The sequence below is a fragment of the Dermacentor albipictus genome, chromosome 2 (genome assembly GCF_038994185.2).
Source record: "Dermacentor albipictus isolate Rhodes 1998 colony chromosome 2, USDA_Dalb.pri_finalv2, whole genome shotgun sequence".
Taxonomy (NCBI): Eukaryota; Metazoa; Arthropoda; class Arachnida; order Ixodida; family Ixodidae; genus Dermacentor; species Dermacentor albipictus.
The window spans coordinates 48,310,770-48,324,107 of NC_091822.1; the positions used below are offsets into that span (position 1 = coordinate 48,310,770).

The 13,338-nt window shown below is 41.3% G+C and overlaps 1 protein-coding gene and 1 long non-coding RNA gene across 3 annotated transcripts in view; one reads left to right on the top strand and one right to left on the bottom strand.

Annotated features, from left to right (window-relative positions):
- The first annotated feature begins 1,026 nt into the window (after positions 1-1,026).
- LOC135904257 (uncharacterized) overlaps positions 1,027-13,338 on the top strand; it is an 82,360-nt gene continuing 70,048 nt past the window's right edge. Inside the window, exon 1 of the mRNA XM_065434879.2 lies at positions 1,027-1,363. The gene's annotated coding sequence lies outside the window, so the exon portion shown is untranslated. The remainder of the gene's footprint in view (positions 1,364-13,338) is intronic.
- On the bottom strand, positions 3,362-12,215 carry LOC135904256 (uncharacterized). 2 transcript variants are annotated; one of them, XR_011511734.1, is made up of 5 exons: positions 11,912-12,215; positions 10,699-10,751; positions 9,448-9,637; positions 8,090-8,374; positions 3,362-3,429 (listed from the first exon to the last, which is right to left on the bottom strand). It is a non-coding gene; the product is annotated as an uncharacterized lncRNA (long non-coding RNA). The 2 variants fall into 2 exon arrangements; XR_010565063.2 differs by lacking the exon at positions 3,362-3,429 and having other exon boundaries at positions 6,531-8,374; positions 11,912-12,212.

Here is a 13,338-nt window from a genome sequence, read left to right on the forward strand (position 1 = left end):
TTAAAAAATTATTTTATGTAGCGATTCTACCACTGTAGTGCGAAGTACCCCACCAAAGCAAGTGTGCTTGGAACTCATTTGTAAAGGTTTAACTAGGCCGGTTATGCAAATAGTGGGGCTCTTTAATGTAATCAATGTGTGCACTGCTGCGACAAGATACTGGCATTCTGGGAGGAGTAACAGCACTCTGTTAAGAGGAGTGACACCACTCTGTTAGGAGGAGTAACAGCACTCTGTTAGGAGGACTAACAGAACTCTGTTAGGAGGAGTAACACCACTCTGTTTGGGGGAATACAAGTACTCTCGGAGGAATAATAAAACCCTGCCTGGGAAGAGTACCGGTACTCTTTTTGATGGAGTGCTACTACTCTGGAAGAGTACCCAGACTCTCTTTGGTAGAGTACTAGTATTCTTCTTGGTGGAGTACTGATACCCTGCATGGAGTACTGCTACCCCCTTCGGGGGAGTACTAATAGTCTTTTTGATAAGAGTACTGCTACTCTCTTTGGGGGAGCACCAGGGCTCTGTTTAACAGGAGTTCCATCACTCTGTTTAGGAGGAGTACTAATACACTGTCCGGGAGAGTTGCTGCACTCTGTCTGAGAGGGAGGTGTTTTACTCTCGAAAAGAGAGTGAAATATGGGACAAGCGAGTACTCCCTCAAAGGGAGTGCCCGGCACTCTCTTAGTTTTTAGAGTGCATACAAGGAAAAAGATGCAGTTTTTCAAAGGGAAAAACTCTTGAAGGTAGGCATCTGTGATTAGTCAATAAAGAAAAAGAAGAAGAAGAAAAAGCAGAATATCAGAAGAGGACCAGAAAGCACGAGGAGTCGGTGGAAAAAATAAAGAAAAGAGGAAGTTAGAAAATAAGAGCGTCCGAATAAAATGAATACTATATATGAAAGAAGTGCAAAAGTGCACGCGGAGCTAGGTGGCCAAAGGGAAAAAAGACACGTAGCCGAATAGAGCGGCCAAGCTACGCTATGGAATGACGAGGGGCAGAAAGAGCTGGATTCGGTCAGGGCGGATGGACCGTGGAGGCGGCGGAAACCCAGTGGAAGCTGCTCTTCAGGTGCCGCGGCCGCGACTAGAGAGCTGAGTGGGCGCTCCACCGGAGACCGCACAGCTACAGGCTGACGGAGCCGTTTCCCAGACTACCTGCGGCTACAATTCACAGGCTAAGAGGAGTCAACCGGGCGATCCAGGCGCGTCGGTCACCCCACTGCCCTTACTCAGTGAGGCGGTCTACTGTGGGCGGATCGTCGGACACAGCGACTTCGAGTGCACGACGCATCGGCGGGCCCAACGACGTGTCGCCGGGAGCAGCGACAACTAGGCGACGCGGCTACTTCGATGGATTTGATGTAAATATTTTGAACTTCATAACACGTCGTGTGTAAGCACATTAGGCAACATTCTCAATTAGCTCGCGTCGTGGATAGTTTGTCGTGTGTTAGGTTCTTTTGCTATTAGGTTTGTAACGCGTGTTTTCTTGATATATGTATTTTTTATGCTAACTTGTCTAACGGAAACGTTTCTTGCGTCGTGTTTACGAGCATGAGACTTTGACAATGAGCCATTGCTTTGCCCTGCATTGCCGCCGCGATCAGCCCACGATTTTCTATCGCCTGCCCCCCCCCCCCTAGTCGCAGAATATCCTTTGTCTGTCTCGGCGTCAACGGGTCCGACAAGGCTATCGCGCTCCACTCTAAAGGCGAAGCCTAAACGCCCTACAGTGTTTTTGACCGATGATTCCGAGTATTTCTTCACAACTAATTTTCCTCTGGACTTCTCTGACTGAAACGAGGCTCAAACCATGTCACCCTGCACTGCCTAATTTGTGGACTTTCCGCGGGGTCCCAAAGCCAATCGACCTACCGACCTACCGAGCACCGACAAGATTTTTAATTTTAAGCACAATCTACCTAGTGCACGGTGCATTTCGGCCAGCGCTGATTGTGTGGAGCTGAATGAGGACGAAAGAGGCTCTCTGTGGACGCGCCTGTCTCCGCGCTGTCACCTCAGTCCTGCCAAGCAGCACTTCAGCAGCAGCCGAAATGTACATGCACACTATGAACATCTACGGAAGACATGTACATGAATTAGACATTCACATTTTCGGAATAAGCCCCCACCCTCGTTCTCTGGTTCGAATAACTGATATCACACACAGGTGTATCTGCCGCTTATTCCGACGTGTCCAGCGACTAAGGCCTAATGAGCTGGTAAAGGGAAGTGGATTCGAAAGTTGTACACACTAAGAAAAAAAAAGAGTACCTCTTACTCTTTTTGGAGAGTCTGGACTCGCCACGTATACGACACACTTTGTGGGAGACACCCGAACTCTCTTTCGGCAGAGAGTCCCGAGACTATCTGTGCTCAATACAAGGTGTTTGCGTGACTCCGCACACAATAGTCATGCACACTCTGTTGTAATAGTCGCCTATACCCTCTCAAAAGGGTTACAAGACTAGTGCTGAGGGAGTCCGTTAACAATTCTAAATGAGTCGAACGACTCAAGATACAGAGTGACATGACCACTGCTGAAGGATTCGTGTAACTATTCTTGATGAGTCTGATGACTCCAGCAGTGTGTCAAGTTACCCTTTGTGCATGGTGCAGGACTCTTGTAAATGGAGTAAAATAACTAATCCATGTAAGTCGTTTGACTCTCGGATGGCAGTGTCGAGCCGCTTTTCAAAATGTGTCACCAACTTTTGCTGTAAGTACACACGACTACGGCTAGCTCTCAAGATGGCTACTGTGAAAAGACAACATATAAGAACCCATAGCAAACTTGCCAAAAAGGACGTGGCAGGTTAGCAACAAAATGTTAACATTTCATCACCCTTTGTTGTCTTTTGGAAAATTCAAATGTATTAATCAGCCCAGAATCACCATGAAAGCAAGACAGTTCTCATTACTATTAAACTGGAATCAATAGCCAACCAAGCAAAACAGTCTTAAATAAACATCCAATATGTAGCCTGCAGGTGCATATGCATGACCCTGCAATGCAACTCAGAACCATAATGAGACCCCAAAATATTATGTAACTCATGTAGAAGTTCAATTCAGCACTGCACAGGTCTCTAATGTCAAAACATTTATAAGTTAAACCTATTTCACTGCTCTTCAAGACGTGTTTTTATTTAGAACTTACGATTTAACATTTTAAGCAAGTAAGCTACACATAACAAATAAAGAAGGCCGCACTTATGTACAAAGGAGATCCAGATAATCAAGTGCAATAAAAACAATATTCCAACTTAGATTACATAATCTATGCGTTATACTATGCTTGCAGAAAACAACTGGTTGGCAATTGATAATCCAATCTAACAGTAAGAACAGCTGTCTTACCTTATGGTACTCTTGTTGGCACTTTTCCCCCACAACTTGTGCGTGTTAGCGTCAGTTGAAAATTGATCTGAAAAATACCACATTAAAAAGTCGTGCATCAATTTTATTGTCATACAACATGCAACAGTGTATAAAAGCTTCACAACAGATAATATTACAAAAATAAATAGAGCAAAATTTATACTGATTGTTTATTTATGTTGACAAACATACTTTTCAAGACGAAGTATAATAGCTGACAGACAATTTCGCAGATTTCAATAACCACTAATACAAAACTTGCCATAATGCAAACACGCTGACAAAATATGTAGCACAGGTAGCTGTATTTTGTTACGGCAAAGATAGCACATGAATAATGAGGACAAGGGAGGTAGCAGAACACATAAACTATACCCAGCTGCATGCATGCAGCTGTAACAATACACATGGTGCACCAAGGTCCAAAAGAAACAAAGAGGAAGATGTGAGGAAGGCTTCTTTTACTCATCACAAGCTATCCTGTAAGAGCAGACAGATTATGCACTGGCTGTAATGTACCCTCAGCACATACGTAAATAAGTTCCATTAGGTGCCACATTTACAAATCACTCATACAATGTTCTTGTGATTGTCCTTATTCCGATTTTTAACTTGGAAAGCATGACTGAGTTATGCAATGCTTCCCTATGGCTTCGCACATATGCAGAAAGAAGTGTTTCTATAAACACGGGAGATCATGGAAGGATGACTGACACATACTTTTATTTCTTTTGTCTTGGTCTTTATGATTATCTACCACAGTAGTCTTTTGTAGAGTGAAACACATTCAGATAATACACTGTGGGCAACAAAGTGTGAATACCTGTTCTTGATTTCTACCTTTCTCAAGTGTCCCGATAAGGTAAGATTGGTGCAAAAAATTGTCTTCCCAATGTATGCGTTCCCACAAAACAGGAGCAGATGATAAGCCACATTAATGGTGCGTGAAATAAAACATCTGTTCTTAACTTACCACTGCCATTCCAATCTGGTGCGATTTTCTGCTTTGTTGTGTACTCTAGCACAGGTGCTACGCAGTTCACTTGGTGCCCAAAGCAACTCTCACACTATAGCAGGATGTCAATTTTGTTTTTCAAATTCTAAGCGAAACTCAGGTTATGGGGGACAATTGTAAACTTATAGTTTTGCTTTGTATCTTCATAATGTTGTAGAGCAGGGTAGAAAGCAAGAACAGATATTTATAATTTGGGTTCCTATTGTGCATTGCATGGATATGTTTCAATGAATGATAAAACTACTTGGTAGATAAGAGAACTAACTTCGAAGTCTACCATATTAGTAACTGGAAATTTTATGTGTAATTGAAATTTTGTGATTCCCAGTGATGAAGAAACAGTTTTGACAAAATGTGCCAAGGCAACTAAGTCACTCATGCTCACAAAGGAAACAAAATAAAAACAACCAAGATTGCAATAAGTTCCAACTTGCAACCTAAAGTGAGACACCTCACATGACTGACTTATGTATTTACTGAGCATAATTTACATCTAGCGCATAATCTGCTTGTACAAGATGACGAACAATTAGTTACTGTTGCTTTCTCTCTGGGGCATTTGGCTCTTCTGAACACATGCACATTGTGTGGCAAAGCTGCGTGATGTAGCTGGGCACAGCTGTTATTCAGCATCAGTCTGTTTTTATGGTCCTGTACTATTATCATTGTAATTTATAATTAGCAATTAGCCTAACTATTGGGTTGATCAGCTTCATTTTAAACAAAACATACTGACAGATTTCCCTGTTTATTGCTAACAAAGTGATGGGTACATCATTTCAGATTTCAAGAAACAGCTGTGGAACAGAACAAATGCTGAAGACAGAAAATCTACAATGACCAGTACCTTCTTTATTAAATGCCATGTACTAGCTCTTTCTGCAATGAATACCATTATTACCAAAAATTGTAGCCTGAAAAAATAATTGGGAAATATTTACAAAAGTGACAGAGATTAGAACTGTATGTTAATTACAAATGTCTTCTTAAACAAGATCACAATAATTGAAGTTTCATTAATTTTAGCAAAACACTGACATCCCATTATTGGAGCTAGTCAGTGCTGAAGGTATTGTTAGTTTGTAGGAGTCCTCAGACTGGCAGCTCTGAAATATTTGTCACCATACTTGGTGGAACATGCTTTGCTCTTTCGGATATTACTTTGCCAATAAGCCTTCTGTAAGCCTTGTAGGATGATCATTATTTTTTGGGTATATGTATATCAGAACTGGTGCTAGTCTGAGTTCTTACAAAGTAGACGTTATTGAGTACTGTAATTCTAATGCCTGCCACAGCTAAAATTTATGTTAGGGAAAATTGTCGCACTGTCATGAAGCAGTTATGTTCAATAATTAGAGGCAGTCACCGTTGAAACACTCAGTACAAAACACAAATATATGGAGTCAAAGTTTAAATGTCCAACAAAGTCACGTCTCAAGTCTACATTTCACAGAACTGTCTTTTTTTCTGTTAGTGTGCCAATACCAATTGCACATTCACAAACATTTTAGTATTGCACTTCTGGTAAATGCAGGAAAATTCACCGTCTTTAACAGACGCCCTTGGGAAGACAGCCCATATTCGCTTCGACAAGAGGACTTGCCTTAAGCTTTGCATCGCTATGTTGTAGGTCACTGTAGCAAGGGGAACGTTTTGCTGATTGAATATTACTCGAAATATTTTTATTATTTGTACTAGAGGTTTCAAAAGAGAGCCAATTGTAGAGTTCTTCATGCAGATTTCATATATTCCATTAGTTTTTGTTTAGCTGCTTCTTGAGTTATGTCCTATACAACGGCAAAATACATAGTGATATTTGCGGGCACTTTCTTGTGTATTAAATTTTCACAAAAAAGCAGTGTGCTGCAGCTAACTCAGCTCCCTGTAGACTGCAAGGTGCCGATATCTATTCAAACAGCACGTAAAGTTACTAGAAGTATGCAAGATTAGTAGGCAGGCAGGCAGGCCTGCTACTAAAATTATTGAGAATACTTCAATAATTTTTTCTCACAAGAGCATGAGAATAACCTTGTGCTTTATAATTGTCCTATACAAATTAAATTTGGCATACATACTCTTCAAGATAAGCAGAATACCAGTATCTAATTGAAATTTCAATCTAACAATTATTTAAAGTGGCCTAATATTTTTTGCATATTTCTAGTAATTGTACAAGCTGTTTGGATAGGTATCGCCACTTTGCGGTATACACCTAGCTAAATAAGATACAGCATGAAACCATTTGCGAAACTTTTACACACAAGTGCCCATAAAAATATATTGCCACTATGTAGGACATAACTAAACACCAGCTACACAAAAACCAATGACAATTCAAATCTACATAAAACTCCCTATGAATAGCAGTACATTCAAATTTCTAGTACAAATTAAAAAAGTTGTTTCGAGGAGCATTTCCCCTTAATAAGTGGGTGTCAGTGTTTCCACCAAAGGGTTACAAAATGCCTTGAGGCATACCATAGGGAGTTTTATAAATAGCACACGCATGCATCTGTCTAAAAAGTCCCATGCCCTGCTTGCATTCCTTAGACATTTTTCTGCATTCTGTTGTATGTCACCGTTTGCATCCCTTAACACTGAGGGCGCAAAACCGAAAACCAGCCTATTATACACTTCATTTTTAGCCTGTAAAGGGGTTGTATGCGAATGGGGGCAGCCAACTCTAGCATGAGAATAAACAAATATTTGTTCTCGCATTAATGAAACCAGTCAAAATATAATCTCGCAAATCTGGAAATGAATGCACAAAGAACCTTGCTGATTGTTACATTAGTGTCCTGAACAAGATCTTCTGATGTTTATAATTCCTAGTTTTATTCACTTTCCTCTAGTAACTGGGCTTTGACCTAGAATACTCAGTGTAGGAGACTAACCCAGGCCTGGAAGCCAATATTTAAATCTGAAATAGACATTCATCCCCCGACCACATGGCACTGCTACGTCATCAGAAGAAACATGCATCCATGGACATATAGTCGGTAAAATTATTTTTACATGATCTGCAGCGTTACTCTTGCACTAACAAATTCCGAAAATTAGGAAATACATCTGCTATTTAAAGCACTGCTGCAAACCCGTGTGTTTGAGAAATGCAATACTCCAAAGGTGTAACACAACCAATGTGTGCATGAAACCTATGCTGCCTTTGACATTCATCAGTGTGGCAAATAAGCACTGAGAAATGCCAAGGGTATCATAGCTTTCATGTCTCAAGCCTTGTATGCGAGTACCAGTATCTTTGCAGTGAAAGAAGTCACATTATTACCAGACTTATGAGGGCAACGAATGTTTCTCTAGTTCAATAGTTTCTTTCTTGTGCTCCTATATCCTTGAGTTTTTAAAAAATAATGGGTGCTTGTAATAAGTACTCTATATTGCTCTTAAATTTATCCTACACCAGAGCCCGTGTAATGTTACATTTCTTGAACACATTGCAGTGCTGTAGATTATCAAAGGAAGAAAAAATGCCGTAAGTTCGTATTTTAGCCTTCCATACAACAAGAATTAATAACCTATCAATTACATCCACAAGTACGAAAGAATTATGAGAAACGGGGCTTAAAGGCAGGTATACCTTAGAATAGCAGGGGCTGATGGTGAGAATTCTAAGAGAAAGGAACTATTAAAAACTAGATACTAAAGACACATGAATTATAACAGAAATATTTACAAAGAATTTGAAGAGACAAATAGAATGTCTGTTCAAATCACTCCACCCCAACATTCATCCATGGTTCGATAAGTGATCACAGCCGGTGATGCTGTTTGGATAGATGGTAGGTGAGGCACAGCTGTGAAATAGGTAGCACATGTAGAGGGGTCACCAAAGTTTGCACAGCAGGTTGCCTTGATCTCCGGACTCCCTCGACCCTGATGCGTTGAGCCTGGTTATACGTCGTTCGCAAGAGGCCTGGCCCGAGTGTGCGGCATGGCTTGGGTAAAATTTCGAGGCAACCTGAAAAACACAGATTCATATATTTAGCACCAAAATATTCTGTACCATAGGGCAAATCTGAAGTTTACCATCTGCACATAGCAGATGATGAAAACAGACACAAGTCACCAGACTCAAGGTATATAAATGTGCAAAAGTGGAAATGAATGTGAAGAGCTGCTTATAGGATGGAATCCATCAATTTGTCTTTTGTGGATCAATAATAGTATCTTAACATAAAGTCAAGTGTACATGACCTTCCCTATTTGTGTAAGTAGGCTATTCCATACCAGCTGTTCCAACCTGGCACACAACCACTTGGAATTTCTTCTTGAAAACTGAGGGCCTTTCAATATAAAACAAATCTCAATTTCACGCAATACTTAAAGCAAAAAAAATTTTTACTGCCATAAACATTGTCAAATTTCGTGTAATGCACCAAAGTATGCATCATAAAATGGCAGCCAAAAATTTGGTTCTTTCATTAAGAGGGCCAAATTTTTAACAACGAAGAGAGGCCTTACACCAAAAACTTGACTGCTTATTAGCCACTGCTCAGCTTATTATGGCTGATTAAAAATGGACAAAATGGCTTAACTTTATTTTCACAAAAGTGACCTACAGCAAAAGCTGCAAATTTATGCAATCCATGTGTTTAGGACTTGTGCTGTGTGCAAGAATGGTATCAGAAAGATACATTATGCAGCAGTGCACAGAGGAGGATGAACTTGGAAAAGAAGACAGTTTTGGTGTACGTTTATCGGCCTACTTACCATTGAGGCAGCCCTAGTAAATTTATGCAAAATACCATGTACGAGAGTACATTGCATTCTTTTTAAATTGGTAAAGCTTTATCAAAGTAGTTTTTGTGTTAAGCAAAAAAAATTGTGCAAGTGGTCTCTTGCAGTTTGAAAATTTGCATCGCATTTCGTCTAATACACATAGCCTCTTGGCGGCTAAGACAAAATGCATGGACTTGAGCATCCCTGCACAGATAGCAGAGAGTCTAATCTGCTTCGAAGTTACGTCTTTCATCGCTGAGTGACTACAAGCCAGTTCACTCAAAAAGACGTCGCTTAATTACAGGTATTTACCTGAATCTTTCTGTCCGCTGTCAGCCTGCTGGCATCATCACTAAGGCTGCCAACTCCCTAGTGGACATAGTCGGGACATGGTGGCGGCAGGATGCAGTGGCAGAAGCCACCAAAGGCTCCCAACTACCTAGTGGACGTAGTCAGGACAGGGTGGTGGGAGGACACAGGGGTAGGAGCCGCCAGAGTGTACCTGCAACAAATTTGCACAAATGTTCTTAGTCCTACCATGACATGATTTACAATAAAACTGAGCTGTCTGTGTAACATGGCTACCAATACAAATAAAGGTAAACAGTTAGGTCGTACGACACAACTAGAAGCCCGACAAAAAAAGAAACGGTACTTCTGTTTATGAAAATCCAAACAATGAAACAAAAAATGTGTAACCGGTTTGTGCATGGAAGCTCGGTTGAAACCTGAGCTCATACCATCAAGTGATCTGCTAGACAACTGCAAGCCTGCCACCTAAATATTTCATTGTAAATTATTTTTACATGCATTATGTTAAGCTGCATTAATACAAGTTCAAAATCTCTTAATATAAGTAAATCACCAAGCTAATTCAATTAACAAATTCCAGTGGTCGTTAATGCAACAAAGCGCAAGCTCGGAATAAAGCTGGCTAAACTGGGCAATGAAAAATAACAATGTGGTTCTCTACATCTTGTTTTCCTGGCTTTCGCTTTAGCACTGGAATATACAAGAATTTTGACATTCCTCATATTTGACCCTGCTAATTTTTATGCCATAATGCATAATACTTCAGCAAGAGGAATAATGCTTTCTTTCAACCGTAAATAGTGATAGAACAAGAAAATTCATTGGAGCCAACGTTTTGAGAAGAAAAATCTCCTCTTTGTCGAAATATTGGCTCCAGTGGTCCTCGTTCTACGGCTCTTCATCAGTTCAAGTCTCTTGTCTTCCTGTGTACCTCTGTACTTTCAATGTTATGTCAATGAAACTGTAATAACGGATCATTAGTAAATGTAGCTGATGAGGAACTTGGGTTTGTTGGTAGATAACGACAGAGTAACTGCGCAACATAAAGATACGGACAAAGGAGGCTTGTTTGTGTTGTCTCCTCCAGCCATATCTCTCCTTTGGGTGATTACTCTGTCTCAATGTAAAACTGTTACCCTTTGCACAATAATAGTACAATGCATAAAGACAGGAAAGTAGACATAAAAATTACAACAAATAGCATCATATGCTAATGAGATATGCAAAAGTGCCTGCTACGATTTGTCTCACCCATAACGTGCTGGTAAGATGGTGACTTCTCGCTGTTGCCATTTCTTGAATACCTAAAATAAAATACATTTCAAAATTATAAAAATACACAGGACAACAGCAGTAGCCGAGGACATAATGCATTGTTTAGTACAAAAAGGTAAACTAATCTCCGATACACGGCAGACGAAATTTCCTTTATTATGTTAGTAGAAAAATACAACACACTTCATTTCATTCAATACTGTCAGCGTTTCTTGCTACAAGAAAAAAGGTATTTCTGCATGGAAGCAGCAAAATATTAAATGGCCTACTTTTACAAAATATGTTGCAGCGACTAAGCCAACTACAGCTGTATATACTTAAAATTGTTGTATGCACATTACAATAGCCAAGACAGGATAAACTTGGGTTCATATGCAGCTTACTGGAAGGTACAACTTTGCAATCAACTCATTTCTGCTGGGCAAATATACGCACTAACATAAAACTACACATAAAAGGACCTTTTTTTTCATAAACCACCGGACTCAATATAAAAAATCCAGTAGCAACAGTACAATTTCACCACATAACACAGCCAGGTTTTGTAAGCGTAGTAGGATTTACTATATAAATGTTGCAGCATATTCATGCTTTTAAATTTTTACAACCGTGAAAATAAAGATTACGTAAAAATAATACATTATATATAGGCTTAGATTGTGAGCTAATGTGTTTTCTACTTACAGCCAAATGCACAAAAAATTTGTTCTCTTTCAGCGCTTTGAAAGCGCTGTCTGCTCGCTTGTGCATGCAGCCGCTTAACCGCTCTTAAAATATCTGTGCTGCCACATCGCCTGACACTACCATACAGCATTGTAGCGCTTTTATTATTCGCGGCAATATACCTAAAGCACTAGTACATCTTCAGAATGCACAAGCTGCCCTTTCGATTACCTGTCTTCGCCATGCGAAAGTCACACTGGTGCTAGTATTGTATCTACACTTCAAGTTACGCAGTACTTGATATTCTACGGATTTTTCGATGCGACATGCCACTCGTCACTACAGTCGTTAAGAACGGTGTTTCTCCTGAAGCTTCCGTCTGCCAGTAGTATTTCCGCCTACATACGCGCACGCATGCCTAAGAAACGTCTGAACTGCCAAGAGAAACATGGCGCAAAATGTAGCCGTACCGGAAGGGCCGAGTACGCGCCGTTTGTAAACTCGGAACAAAAGCTGATATGCTTACCTGAGACGTTAAGAGAAATATGGCACAGGTCACTCCCCGCTGGTAGTCGGTCGTATGCATCTGGTCGTCTCTGTCCGTTGCGATCTCCCATATCACAATGAAAGATGCAGTGCAAACCGCAGCACTTCGGGCGCTTGTGACGGTCCGGCGATGTCGGCAAAGACGAAATCGGCGATACGCTGCTGCTGGCGGCGGTCCCCGCGTCGCAATCGCACAGCACAGACAGAAGCTCCCACCGTAACTTGCCACAACGCTTGGTTGCAGTCGCCCTTAACGCAGCGATTTCAGAACCACTCAACGACAACGTACTCGCGCGTGATGAAGCACAAGTTCAAAATGGCGTCATGCTATTGACGGCTTCGGCTTTGGATCATTTTGTATCTGCACAACTGGGCAAAACAGTTGCACTAGTTTCGGTTTTGTTTCCTTGCGTTGAAATAAAAACTGTTTTGCTCACTGATAATTTTATGTCACTTAAGTAATGTTTACGAATGAAACAGCCATGAATTTAACACGCGTCTTGAAATACCCGCTACGTTCACTTGGCAGAAGCAAAATTTTCTCGTCCGAGTGTGGTTGTGTTTTAAATATCTATCGCTGGGCTGTCGGAGCGTGCTCGAAGTGTGAAGACGCGGCGTAATTGTCCTTAATTTGCTTAGCTATAACGGTGCGGCTGCCCTTGATTTATGTCGAGTGCAGTTTGCTCTGATGTAAGGTAGAACTACAAAGCTGCCCATGTTACTGAATGATCTAGTGCACCTGAAGCTGCCAGAACTCCGGTATTTCCTCCGCAAGTTCTTGCGACTGTGTGCCGCTGTCACCAAATGCGAGCGTATAGTCATTTGGCGGAGATTTAGCAACACATTTTCTAGAACTATCGTTCACCGCTCTATCACGACATGGCGAAGCAGCGTGGTTCTTCCTTAGTAAAATTTTCTATGTATTGCGAATTTTGCGATAGCAATTATATGGACACAACCGCCGAAATATATCTGTCGGTGTTGCCGTGAGCTTACGTATAAAGTGCGATAAGATCCTATCCTGCTCCGTTAGCTGTGCGCATTAAAGGAAGTGTACGAGGGCGAGCCGAGATGTATAGTGCCTGGATGGGTGCCCCAAGTATCTATAGGTGGTCACGTGATAAAACGCGCGCAAGCCGGGGAAAGGAGGCGCTGGTTTAGCACGCTTCTCCTCTGGCCGTTGCTCTAGCCCGGTCTGGCGCCACTCTCGCTCTGTCTTGGAGATAATTTCCGATGGGTGCAAAGCGGGGAGGGGGGGGGGAGGGGAAAGGCGCTTCTATATCGCCATATCAAGTTTCGGAGACGCTTTGAAGGACGAGGCAGCAGAAGCGTTCTGTCCGCTCTGTTCGCGCCCTTCATCACGCCGACGCTGTGGCAGCGAGTGTTCGCGGTCATTGAGTGAAATCT